We start from the raw sequence: 10,997 nt of genomic DNA, 5'->3' as shown, positions 1-10,997 counted from the left end.
CCTGAGGTTTCTACCGTTTTTTTTCCCCGTTAAAGGGGTTTTTTTGGGGAGTTTTTCCTTATCCGCTGCGAGGGTCATAAGGACAGAGGGATGTCGTATGCTGTAAAGCCCTGTGAGGCAAATTGTGATTTGTGATATTGGGCTTTATAAATAAAATTGATTGATTGATTGATTTTAAACGATGAAGATGACTGAATTTAAAAAACAAATTAATACTTGTTCATTGTTAAATGCAGAACACAGAAGAGCAATGAGACTCAACAAGGGGTGCAGCGTTTTTTCAGCTGAGATGCTTCGGTTGCGTCTGGTTGCTTTGATACAGAATATCTGTGGAAGTCAAAGTGTTGGGCACAAGGTAGAGTACTTGCTCTGGCTGTGGCTCTAAATGAAGGGAAGGTTGAAGCACGTAGCGAGAGAGGACAAACCCTACGGTCTGTGTAGGTTCAGTATTAACTTCTCCTCCATTGTTGCTGTTGTTAAGTAGTGTGATGGTTGTTCTTTGTGGTATTTGTCCTGTCCCCCCTCCACTGTGATTGAACAGTGATGAGTGGCTGCAGTGTTTCACCAAAGGTTGAATATTCTTTTAACTCTCAGTGACTAAAAATAGGCAAAGGTTCAGCGCTCAGCTTAGCGGATCATCACAATGCTGTCATTTGTAGCGTAGTGTAAATGCAGCGCTCTTATGAAAAAGGAAAAAGCAGCTTGCCATACCAATCGGTTGGCTTGTCAATGGATTGGTATTGCAATATTGCAGTTATTGCAGCAGCATTATATTAGCACTAAGGGTGGACAATATAGCCCTAAAATGATATCAAGATCTGTCAGGGTATTTTTTGATAACAGTTTTCTTGACAATATGAAAAACTTGTTTTAAAAAAAATATATATATATTAATTTAAAAACATAGAATTGCAACAAAATAAGTGATATAGTTTTACATGTCAACCTAAGAGTTTGCCCTCAAATATTCACTAAAAACTAAACAAAAATTCTCAGTGAGACTCAGATTCTGTATACAATATTAATAGTACAACAAAATAAAATCTACTACAAATTACACGTTTAAACAGCTCCCAAATACAAGAAATGTACCCTTGGGCTCGTTCAATGTACCGCTGTGACATTCCTCCATTTGTTTTAGTTAAAGTGACTTTAGTTTAACAGTATAGACATGGACAAATTCCCCAACAAAATGCTGCTATACTTTACTCCATATGCCTGCTAAATATTCACAAATATTTTTTCAAGTCCTCCTGGCACAATTATAAGCACTAATTACACAGACATCCAGAATCCACTATTTTAATGCCTCATCTGCATTCACAATTCCATTAAAAGGCATGAATAATTTTTCATTGTAGGTAAGCTGACAGGAACAATTAATTATTTGTAAAAATACACCATTCACTGCTACATTGCTACATCACAAATTATGAGAGTGTTAAGTAAACGTACAGCTCGCAATGAGAGTTTTTATGACATGACATTTAGTTCATTTTGGAAGACTTATGGACCAGGAGGCATTACTTCACAACTGTTTGCTGTAGTTATTTTATCCATTCATCCATCCTTCCTACCCTGCATGTCAGAATTAAGGATTTATTTATTTATAATATTATTGATTTATACACATGTCAACTCATACTACCTTTATTTTAGCTTCTCTTGTCTGTTGTCTCTCTGCTGAAGTTACCGGTTTAAATTGTACTGATTATTTTTAACACTCTGGTATGTCTGAGTAAAGCTGTGTCTGATCTTTTAACCTGAGCAAGTGTGTAACCTGACAACCTCAGGGCCCCCCTGGCCATTCTGTAGTCTAGACTAAAGACCAAAGGCATTTCAGTCTTTGCTTTCCAGGCCCTCAGGCTTTTAGAAGATCCTACCTGGGGAGCTTAAATTGGTGAGGTCAGTGCATCTCATGGTTTCTTCATTGAGTGTCTATGCTTAGAGAATACCTTTCTATAATTAAATCATCATTATTCAATTCTAATGCAGTCGTTTCTTTTTTTTTCTTTTTTTTTTTGGGTTACATTTTAGGTCAAATAGGTTTTATTTATTTATTTTTATTTAGTGAAGAAACAAATGTATACCCTTGCTTTACAAGGGCTGTACAAAATTATCAAATAAGTGACTTGAATCTGTAAACATACTATTATAGCGCAGCAGAAAATAATTATCAGTGTTTCAGAAAACCTTGGTACACAAGTTTTTAATAATGAAAAACATCTGATACACATAATGAGGAATGCAACTCCACTGTGAATGCCATTGTATTTTATTCACACAATCTTTATTTAATGGGTTGATCCAACTAAGATTCAAAGTCTCTTTCAAAAAAGAGACCTGCCAGGTCAGAGGCAGAACATTAACAAACATCTACCTATATTACATTTTATGAAATATTAGAATCAGAATGACTGAAAGAGAACACTGAGACTGCAAAGGAATCCTCATGAATGGAGAAATTGCTGATTGGTGAAGTCAAACTGAGGGTGGAATTCTCCTCTCCTTCTGAGAAATATAAACTATATTAATACTGCAGCTGTTTTGCACTTTTGCCCCCTATTTTTTAAAAAGAAAAATGTATGTATTTTAATTTGTGCATATTTCTGTGAACAGTGTCTATGCCTCAGGCCTCTGTGAGGGCATTTCCCATAGCAGGGCATATGTGAGAGCCTGAGTTGCTAAGAGACGCGCTGTCAACTTCTGTGGTCCGCTCCTGATTGGAGCTCACCATAGCCCTGTTTACCCTACAAATATTTATATTCCCCTTTCTCAACAAGCCAACACACCATTTGTTATGTACTATTAGGAAATGGCTATAACTTTACAAAATTTGGGAGGACCCACTGTGCTGAGTTTATATACACTCACAAAGTGAAAATTAGCACACAACTTTGGTGCTGTATCCAACTACATGTTACTGTTCAGGTCCAGATGTGGTAATGGAAAAATACCAACACTGACTGCAATGAGTGGTCCTGTTACCTCAGCTCACCATAAATAACCCCATGATTAGAATCATGACATGTACTGTAGTGATGCCGGGCACGCTCAAATCACAGATGGGACTAAGCAAAGGTTAGCAGCATTGGCCCCCCAGCTGGTTAACTGCCTGTGTGGCTCTTGGAAATGAAGTAATATTACAAACTATTTTTAGTGCCTGCCCACATCATATTACACCAATCAATTTCCAGTACCACCATTGTCATTTGGAAGCAGCAGAAAAAAACGCACCACTGAGCTGCACATTATAACCTTTAAAGCAAGGCTTACCCATAGACTGTATAAAAGACATGGACGTAGCCACCGTGACATCACCAAGTGGCAACCTTCGGGTCTAAGAAAATTAAGTGTCAAGTGACAAAAACACAGTGCCTTTAACGGCCAGTTGAGGCTGGCTTCAGAAGTGAGCCAATCTCCATAGACACCCCAAACGCCCAACTTTACAGCAGAAATTAACAGTTTGCAGCCTAAGCATATTTATGGGCAGGGCTGTTTGAGTGACATGTTCTCTATCGTAAGGAGGCTCCCCCCCCCCCCCCCTAATCTCAGAGATATTACATATATCTCTACGGGAAACCTGATCCATCAGGGTCAGGTGTGTGGATAATTACTTTAAGACAAACCACCTGTGGAGTGGACGTGGCTATCAATCAGACTGATTATTTAAACCTCTGTCAACCACGCCCACGTTGATTTTTCTTTTCCACTGGAGCAGTGTGTGTGTCGCTCTGCTTTGAGACAAATCAGTTCTGTATCTTTCTGTCTTCTTAACTAACAACATTAGCAGTCTGTGCCACTTACCTGATGGTATGAGAGAGTGAGATTTTCGGCTCTCGCAGTGGCTGTTAACGTTGATCCTTTATAAACGTTTGTTGGCGTCTTCCTCGGTGTTGGCATATTGCTTCCATGCGGGGGTTCACGTGCCGTTTACACCAGGTCCTGTCTCTCGGTCCCGTTTGGGCAATGAGAGCAGGTTCCGAGTGGTTGGTGCCAAGCTAAGTTTCCTGTACTTAGCGCTAACGTCCAGTGTTGTGCGTGTTGTCTCCATGCGGAGGTTGTCACGTATCAGCACAGGTCCTGTTTCTCGGTTCCGTGCGGACGGTGAGAGCAGGGCCGCGGATTTTCTGAGCTGTTAACTTCACTATCTGTCCTGTCGTTCTGTCGCTCTTGACACCGTGTTGCGGTTGCAACGCTACACCAAGCACACACGTCTCATTACACACATATCGCCCCACAACAGTCTCGTGGTGTGTATAGCCAGATTGGTTTTCGGGGTTGGGATCTCGCAAGGGCGGTACCTATCGCGAGATTTGGTCATGAGTCATATTTGTGTGGCGTGTGGGGTCCAGTTGCCCATTGATTATACCAGGGCTCAGGAGGAGGAGGAGGACGATGACATTGATGTGGAAGGGGTTTCAGATGATGGCGAGGAGGTCCTGGATGACCACGCCAAAGAAAGCGATGGACAGCAATTCAGAGGTCTAATCGAGAGGGCCTCCCGCGTTTTGGGGCTGGAACTGAAGACGGGTCAGGCCCGTCCCCCTTCGCGCTTTAATGATGAGGATGAGGAGGAGTCACTTGACACAGAGCCGTTTACAGTGCCTCTCCTCCCAGAGGTAGTGAACCTTATGCATAAGGGATTTGAAAAGCCCACAGCTAAGTTAGTCTTTTCCGCTACCAACAGACGTTTGTCTGCCATGAAGAATAAGGACAAAGTAGGCTGTGGTTCACCACCTCAGTTGGACCAGTCTGTGTCTGCTCTTTTGTTTATGGCCAGCTCAGTACTGGGTTCAGTTAGTCTGCCAGGGGACTGTAGGACGCTAGACACCTCGCTAGTTAAAGTGCATAGGCCTATGGCGATACAGACGCAACTGGCCAATACTGGCTCTGTGTTAGCACTGTATCAGCGGCGGCTGGTGCATGAGCTACAAGGTGAGGCAGATGCTCATCTCATTAATGAGATTCAGCTCGTCTCCAAAATCTTATCTAAGATTATGGAAGAGCAGGTGGTGACCGCTGGGAAGGGCATGTCAGCGCTCTGGGTTGCTAGGCACCAGCTGTATTTGTCCCGATCCAGGCTACAGCCAGAGGACAAAGGGGCTCTCTTGAAATTGCCGGTCATGCCAGGTGCCATGTTTGGTGCTGGTGCCACTGCGATGTTACGGCAGGCTCAGGAGGCCCGTAGTTGTGCTAAGGAGGTTTCCGGTGCACTGACCCCCAAGTGGTCTGGTTAGTTCAGGGGTAAGAAGAAGGAAGCCCCCAGGACTGTGGGGCCACAGGGGTCGGGCTGGGCCTCTAATGATCTGAGGGTCACCTTGAATGCGCGTCATGGGCGCGGAGGGGCGCCCACAGGCAAGGGCAAGCAGAGTCGAGGCAGGGGCACCCCGCAGCCCTCGTCTTCTTCCTGACACTGGGTCACATCCAGCCTGCCAGCCCAACCACGGGTTGCGGCTTGGAGGGCACTGCAGGTGAGCCCCTGGGTGTTTTCTACCATGACCCAGGGGTTTCGTATTCAGTTTGTTCGTCGTCCGCCAACCTTGAAGACCCCTACGGTTTTCACAGTGGTAGACTCAGAACACAAGGCAGTGCTCCAGGCCGAGGTTTCTACCCTGATGGAGAAGGGAGCGATCAGGGAGGTGCTTCAGGGCAACAAGCAGGCTGGTTTTTACTCCCGCTATTTTCTTGTCCCCAAAAAAGATGGGAGTCTACACCCCAATTTAGATCTCAGGGGTCTCAACAGACATCTCAGGCGTCTGCCATGCAAGAGAGGGGACTGGTTTGTCACCATCGATCTGATGGATGCCTACTTTCAGATTCCGATCTGAGACAGGTATTGGCGGTTCCTCAGGTTCGTTTTCGACGGCAAGCAGTGCAAATTCCAGGTTCTGCCGTTCGGAATTTCCTCGCACCTTTACCAGGTGCATGGAGGCAGTTTTGTCGCCTCTGCGACAGAAGGGAATACGGATTCTGAATTATCTCAACGACTGGCTCCTTTGTGCACACTCGCAGGCTCAGTGTCGGGCTCATTTGGCTTTCCACCTGGAGCACATAGAGCACCTCAGTCTGCGGCTCAGTTTGAAGAAGAGCAGACTGGAGCCTTCACAGCAGACGCAGTTCCTGGGCCTAGTGGTAGATTCTCGGGCTGCGCTCCTGTCACTGACGCAGGACAGGCAGTTGTCCCTCAGGGCTTGCCTCTCCCATTTCAGGCTGGGGGTAGGAGTCACATGGAGACTGTGTCTCCGTCTTTTGGGTCTGATGGCGTCATCAGTACAGGCCATTCCACTGGCCCTCCTGCACATGCGGCCGGTACAAAGGTGCCTACTGGGGCTGGGGTTGGGCCCCAGGAGTCGCCTGGATACCAGGGTACTTGTCACCAGACGATTGCGGATGGCCCTCCGTTGGTGGGAAGACGGCGGGAATCTCGCCAAAGGGAGTGTGCTAGGGCCGGTAATGCATCGTTTTTTTCTCCTGACGGATGCTTCATTGACAGGCTGGGGCGCAGTGTTCAGAGGAAACGGCGCCAGCATTCGTTGGAGTGGTCCTCAAGCCACCCAGCACATCAACATGTTGGAACTGACAGCGGTCCATCTTGGTCTTCGCCATTTTCTGCCACACCTTCGGGGCCAGCACGTGCTGGTTATGACAGACAGTGTGACAGCAGCCGCATATGTCAACAGGCAAGGAGGGTTGGTTTCTCCACGCCTCTGCAAGCTGGCTCGTCGCTTATGGCTTTGGGCGTACCCGAGGTTTCTCTCACTGAGGGCAGTCCATGTGCCGGGGGTGCAGAATTGTGCAGCGGATCGGTTGTCCAGGGGGGAACCGGACCCAGGCGGATGGAGACTCCACCCTCAGGTGGTAGCAGGGATTTGGCTCCGTTACGGACAGGCCGAGGTAGACCTGTTTGCGTCACGGGAGAACACCCACTACCCACTTTTCTTCTCCCTGGGGAGGGACGATCCTCCCCTCGGAGCGGACGCCCTTGCTCACTCTTGGCCACAGGTCCTGATATACGCCTTTCCCCCATTTGTCCTCCTTCCGCCTCTCCTGAGGAGGGTGGACATGGAGGAAGTGAGGCTGATCCTGTTGGCTCCACATTGGCCGCACATGACCTGGTTCTCGGACATCCCCCCAATACTGGGCGGGACTCCGTGGGAGCTTCCAATTCGTCTGGACTTGCTGTCTCAAGCACAGGGGACTCAGGTTCATCCCTTTCCCCAAGGGCTCAGGCTCTGGGTGTGGCCCCTGAAGGGCCCGAGCTGCTAGCCATGGGGTTGTCACCTTCGGTGGTCAGTACGCTGCAGGAGGCGCATGCACACTTTATGCGCACAGATGGAGGGCTTTTGTGGCCTGGTGCAGGGTACACCAGACGGACCCACTTACATGCTCGGCCCCAGCTGTCCTGCGGTTCTTACAAGGACTCTTGGATGCTGGGAGGGCGCCCTCTACCCTAAGGGGTATGGTGGCGGCAATCAAGGCAGCTCGGGTTGGGAGGTACCAATTGCCTGAGGGTGTGGACAAATTGGTATCCCGATTCCTCAAGGGTACTAGGAGGCGTTCTGGTTTACGTGGTAGACCACCTCTGCCGCCCTGGGATTTGGAGCTGGTCTTGCAGGCTCTGGAGCGTCCTCCTTTTGAGCCCTTAGAGTCAGTGGACCTGAAATGGCTGTCCGTCAAATCTGCCCTCCTGTTGGCGCTAGCCACGGCCAAGAGGGTGGGGGAGCTCCATGCTCTCTCCGTACATGAAGATCTGTGCAGGTTCTTGCCGGAGGGGGTAGGGGTGGTCCTGCGACCCAACCCTGCATTTCTTCCCAAGGTCCTCTCTGCATCGCAGCCAGGTCAGGAGGTCGTGCTCCGGTCTCTTTACTCTGCGCCAACGCAAGAGGGGGAGCGCGGGCACTCACTTGTGTGCCCTGTCAGGGCCCTTAGGGTGTATTTGCACCGGACGCGGGTCCATAGGCGGACTGACCAGTTGTTTGTGTGCTTTAGGCAGGACCTTCTGGGTCAGGCACTGTCTAAGGCCCGTCTTTCCCACTGGATTGTGGAGGCTATCGAGCAGGCCTATGTGAGGACTGGGGCACTCTTCCCATCAGGAGTGCGGGCGCACTCGACTCGGGGCATGGCTACGTCTTGAGTGTCATGGCGCGGTGTGTCTGTCGATGAGATCTGTGCGGCGGCTACCTGGTCGGCCCCGTCCACATTTGCTCACTTCTACCAGTTCAGTGTGGCTGCAGGCACTTTGTTTGCGGTAGTGACTTTTTCATTTTTCCTGTCAGTCAGCGGAGCTGGCCAGCTTTGGGGATGTGTATATAGTGTACATTTGTATATAGTTGGTGTGATGCATGGGGGGTTTTTTTTGTAGAGCACTTTGGTGGCGGTGACGTCTCATTCGAAAGCCACGCCATACGTGTGGGGTGGTGCTGCTCTGTCCCTTCGCGGTGTGTCTTAAAGCTCTCCCGTAGAGATATATGTAATATCTCTGAGGTGGAGGGGAAGCCTCCTTACAATAGAGAACGTAAGGTTACGTGTATAACCATGGTTCTCTGAGTAGGAGGCTTCACCTCCAGCGCGAGGCCGCTCAGGGATTCAGGGATCTATATCAACGTGGGCGTGGTTGACAGGGGTTTAAATAACCAGTCTGATTGATAGCCACGTCCACTCCACAGGTGGTTTGTCTTAAAGTAATTATCCACACACCTGACCCTGATGGATCAGGTTTCCCGTAGAGATATATGTAATATCTCTGAGGTGGAGGGGAAGCCTCCTACTCAGAGAACCATGGTTACACACGTAACCTTACGTTATCTGTAAGGCATTGCCACAGTCTATGAGACAGATCCATCCCTCTCTCATCCACAGCTCCACCCTCTTGTTCAAATATGGTCACTTCCCATTGGTTGAACTGCAGTTTTGAGGCTTTGAGCTCCACATTGCCATCTTGGTTTTTGGAACCGGAAGTGACCATATTTGGTGGAGCAGGGTGGAACTCTATAGGAGCAAATGGTGGATCTGTCTGTGAACCCGAGGACACTGCCATGGTAGAGACTTGTCATTCACAAGGTAGCCACGCCCTAATGCATGCCCTGCTTTATCATCTTTTTAATTCTAAAAGGGACCATAATTTATAAAATGAACATCATGCTGTTATGAAGAAGACTTGGAAGTAGTGATTGAGGTCATAAACTCATCAGGATAATGTTTACTTAGGTAATGAGTTGAGTGAGAAGTAGGGTCATTTTCTCGTAGACTTCTGTATAATCAGACTTCTTTTTGCAACCGCTGCACCCGCCCCTTGCTGGTCATTAGAAAGAATGCAAGGATAAGGCACTTTGACATCAGCTTCACTGTTGAGACCTGGAGATAACCCCTTGGGCTTAGCAAGTGTGCCCCTTTGAAAATAAAAGAATGCCCTACTTGAGTTCATGCAAAGGCACGGCTGGCTGGTCTTGAAATACAATGTACAATGGTGACTGAGCGACTGCCCAAGGAATGTCGGGAGAACGATTAATACTCTAAACTTTTAGCCCATTTAGAGCAGTGATGCAGCAGTTTTCCTCCTTGAGTGATATAAACTCACTCTAGGGTATTTTCTATAGATAACCGTGCATTTTCTGATTGAGTGCCAGTTGCACTTCAGTTGAACTAACCTAATTTGAGCATATAAAGTCTCAAATCAAACAAACAAACTGACAAAATAACTTTGCTTGTTTACAGTACAGCCTCAGACATCATGATAATGCCCCAAGTCTTAGTCTGTGGTTTTGGAGCAAAGCACTGGACTAAAATCCTTGCAACATCAGTTATTGTAGCATGTGGGGATTTTTAGAATTGTCATTCTAGACTGTTGACAGTCAAATAGGAGCTATAAATGAACATGAATCCTAAATAAGTGGTACTCTGCTTTAAATAAAAAGTTTATATTTCATTATTTTATTTCACATGGTGTTGTCAAGTATTCCTGAAGGACAAGAAATACCCTAGTACGTAAAATGAAAGAAATCCCAATGGTAAGTCTAATTAAAATTTGGAGGCCAGATGTTTTGCCTTCTCTCTTTTCCCAAAAGTATTCCATTGGCAGCCTCCAGCCTCTGTATTTTTCAAGAAGCTATTTGGATGCACAATAAAGCAAGAAAAATTCCTTTCATTTTCAGCCAGTGGATATTCTTATATAGATGTCATTTGGTGGATGTTTCTCATCCAAAATGCCCTATAAGACCACGAGGGTATACGCTATTAAAGGCCTGCTCTCCCATTATTTCTTTTTGCTTTATTACCAATATGGTCAACATGAGTGAAAACACTGGATTTGTGTCTCTTCTTTTGGATATCAGCCATATTGGCTCCCATTGAGGAGAGGAAAACAATAATTTCTTTAAGTGGTATAACCATTAGTGACACAAGATAGCACACCAAGGCTTTTGTTCATTGAGCTATAGTGTTTAGAAACAGCTGAAGCTATTATGTTTCACCTTTTTGTCGTCATAAAGATTTGATAATGCTTAATACATTTAGGTTGACTGACTGAGCTTTTCTTCCATTTTGGAAAACAGCCATCCCTAAAAAACAACAAAATCCCAGCAACTAAAATCCCCATAGAATCTAATCACCACCTCTCTTAAACAAGACAATAGTATAAGATTTACCAAGATGGTGACTGTTGTGAGGTAATTGGATTGCATTAGATTGTTACTGTTATTGCGCACACCCTGTGTAGATAACCCCTGTTATGCTTGAGGTTTTTGCCATAAATCAGCCCTTCATGGTTTATACCAAATTGTAACTTGGATCAAGTAGAATAAACACACAACCACATGTGAAGCAAAACAACAAATCAGTCGATCATGTCAATCATTGCTTGTGAACTGCAGTCGAACTGTCAAACTAGGCAGCGCTGATCAAATATGAAACAAGATTGTTTGACTGTGTTACCTATTTTTCACCTTACATGTTTTCAGAAAAAAACCCATGGCCATGGTTTTCTGCCGGAAACTGGT

The 10,997-nt window shown here is 46.4% G+C and overlaps 1 pseudogene; it reads left to right on the top strand.

The window, feature by feature from the left end:
- The first annotated feature begins 4,322 nt into the window (after positions 1-4,322).
- Positions 4,323-7,269, top strand: LOC126388142 (uncharacterized; annotated as a pseudogene).
- The last annotated feature ends 3,728 nt before the right edge of the window (positions 7,270-10,997 follow it).

The sequence above is a fragment of the Epinephelus moara genome, chromosome 3 (assembly GCF_006386435.1).
Source record: "Epinephelus moara isolate mb chromosome 3, YSFRI_EMoa_1.0, whole genome shotgun sequence".
Taxonomy (NCBI): Eukaryota; Metazoa; Chordata; class Actinopteri; order Perciformes; family Serranidae; genus Epinephelus; species Epinephelus moara.
Note: the sequence above shows the minus strand (reverse complement) of the source record. Positions and strands in the feature narration are given on the sequence as shown.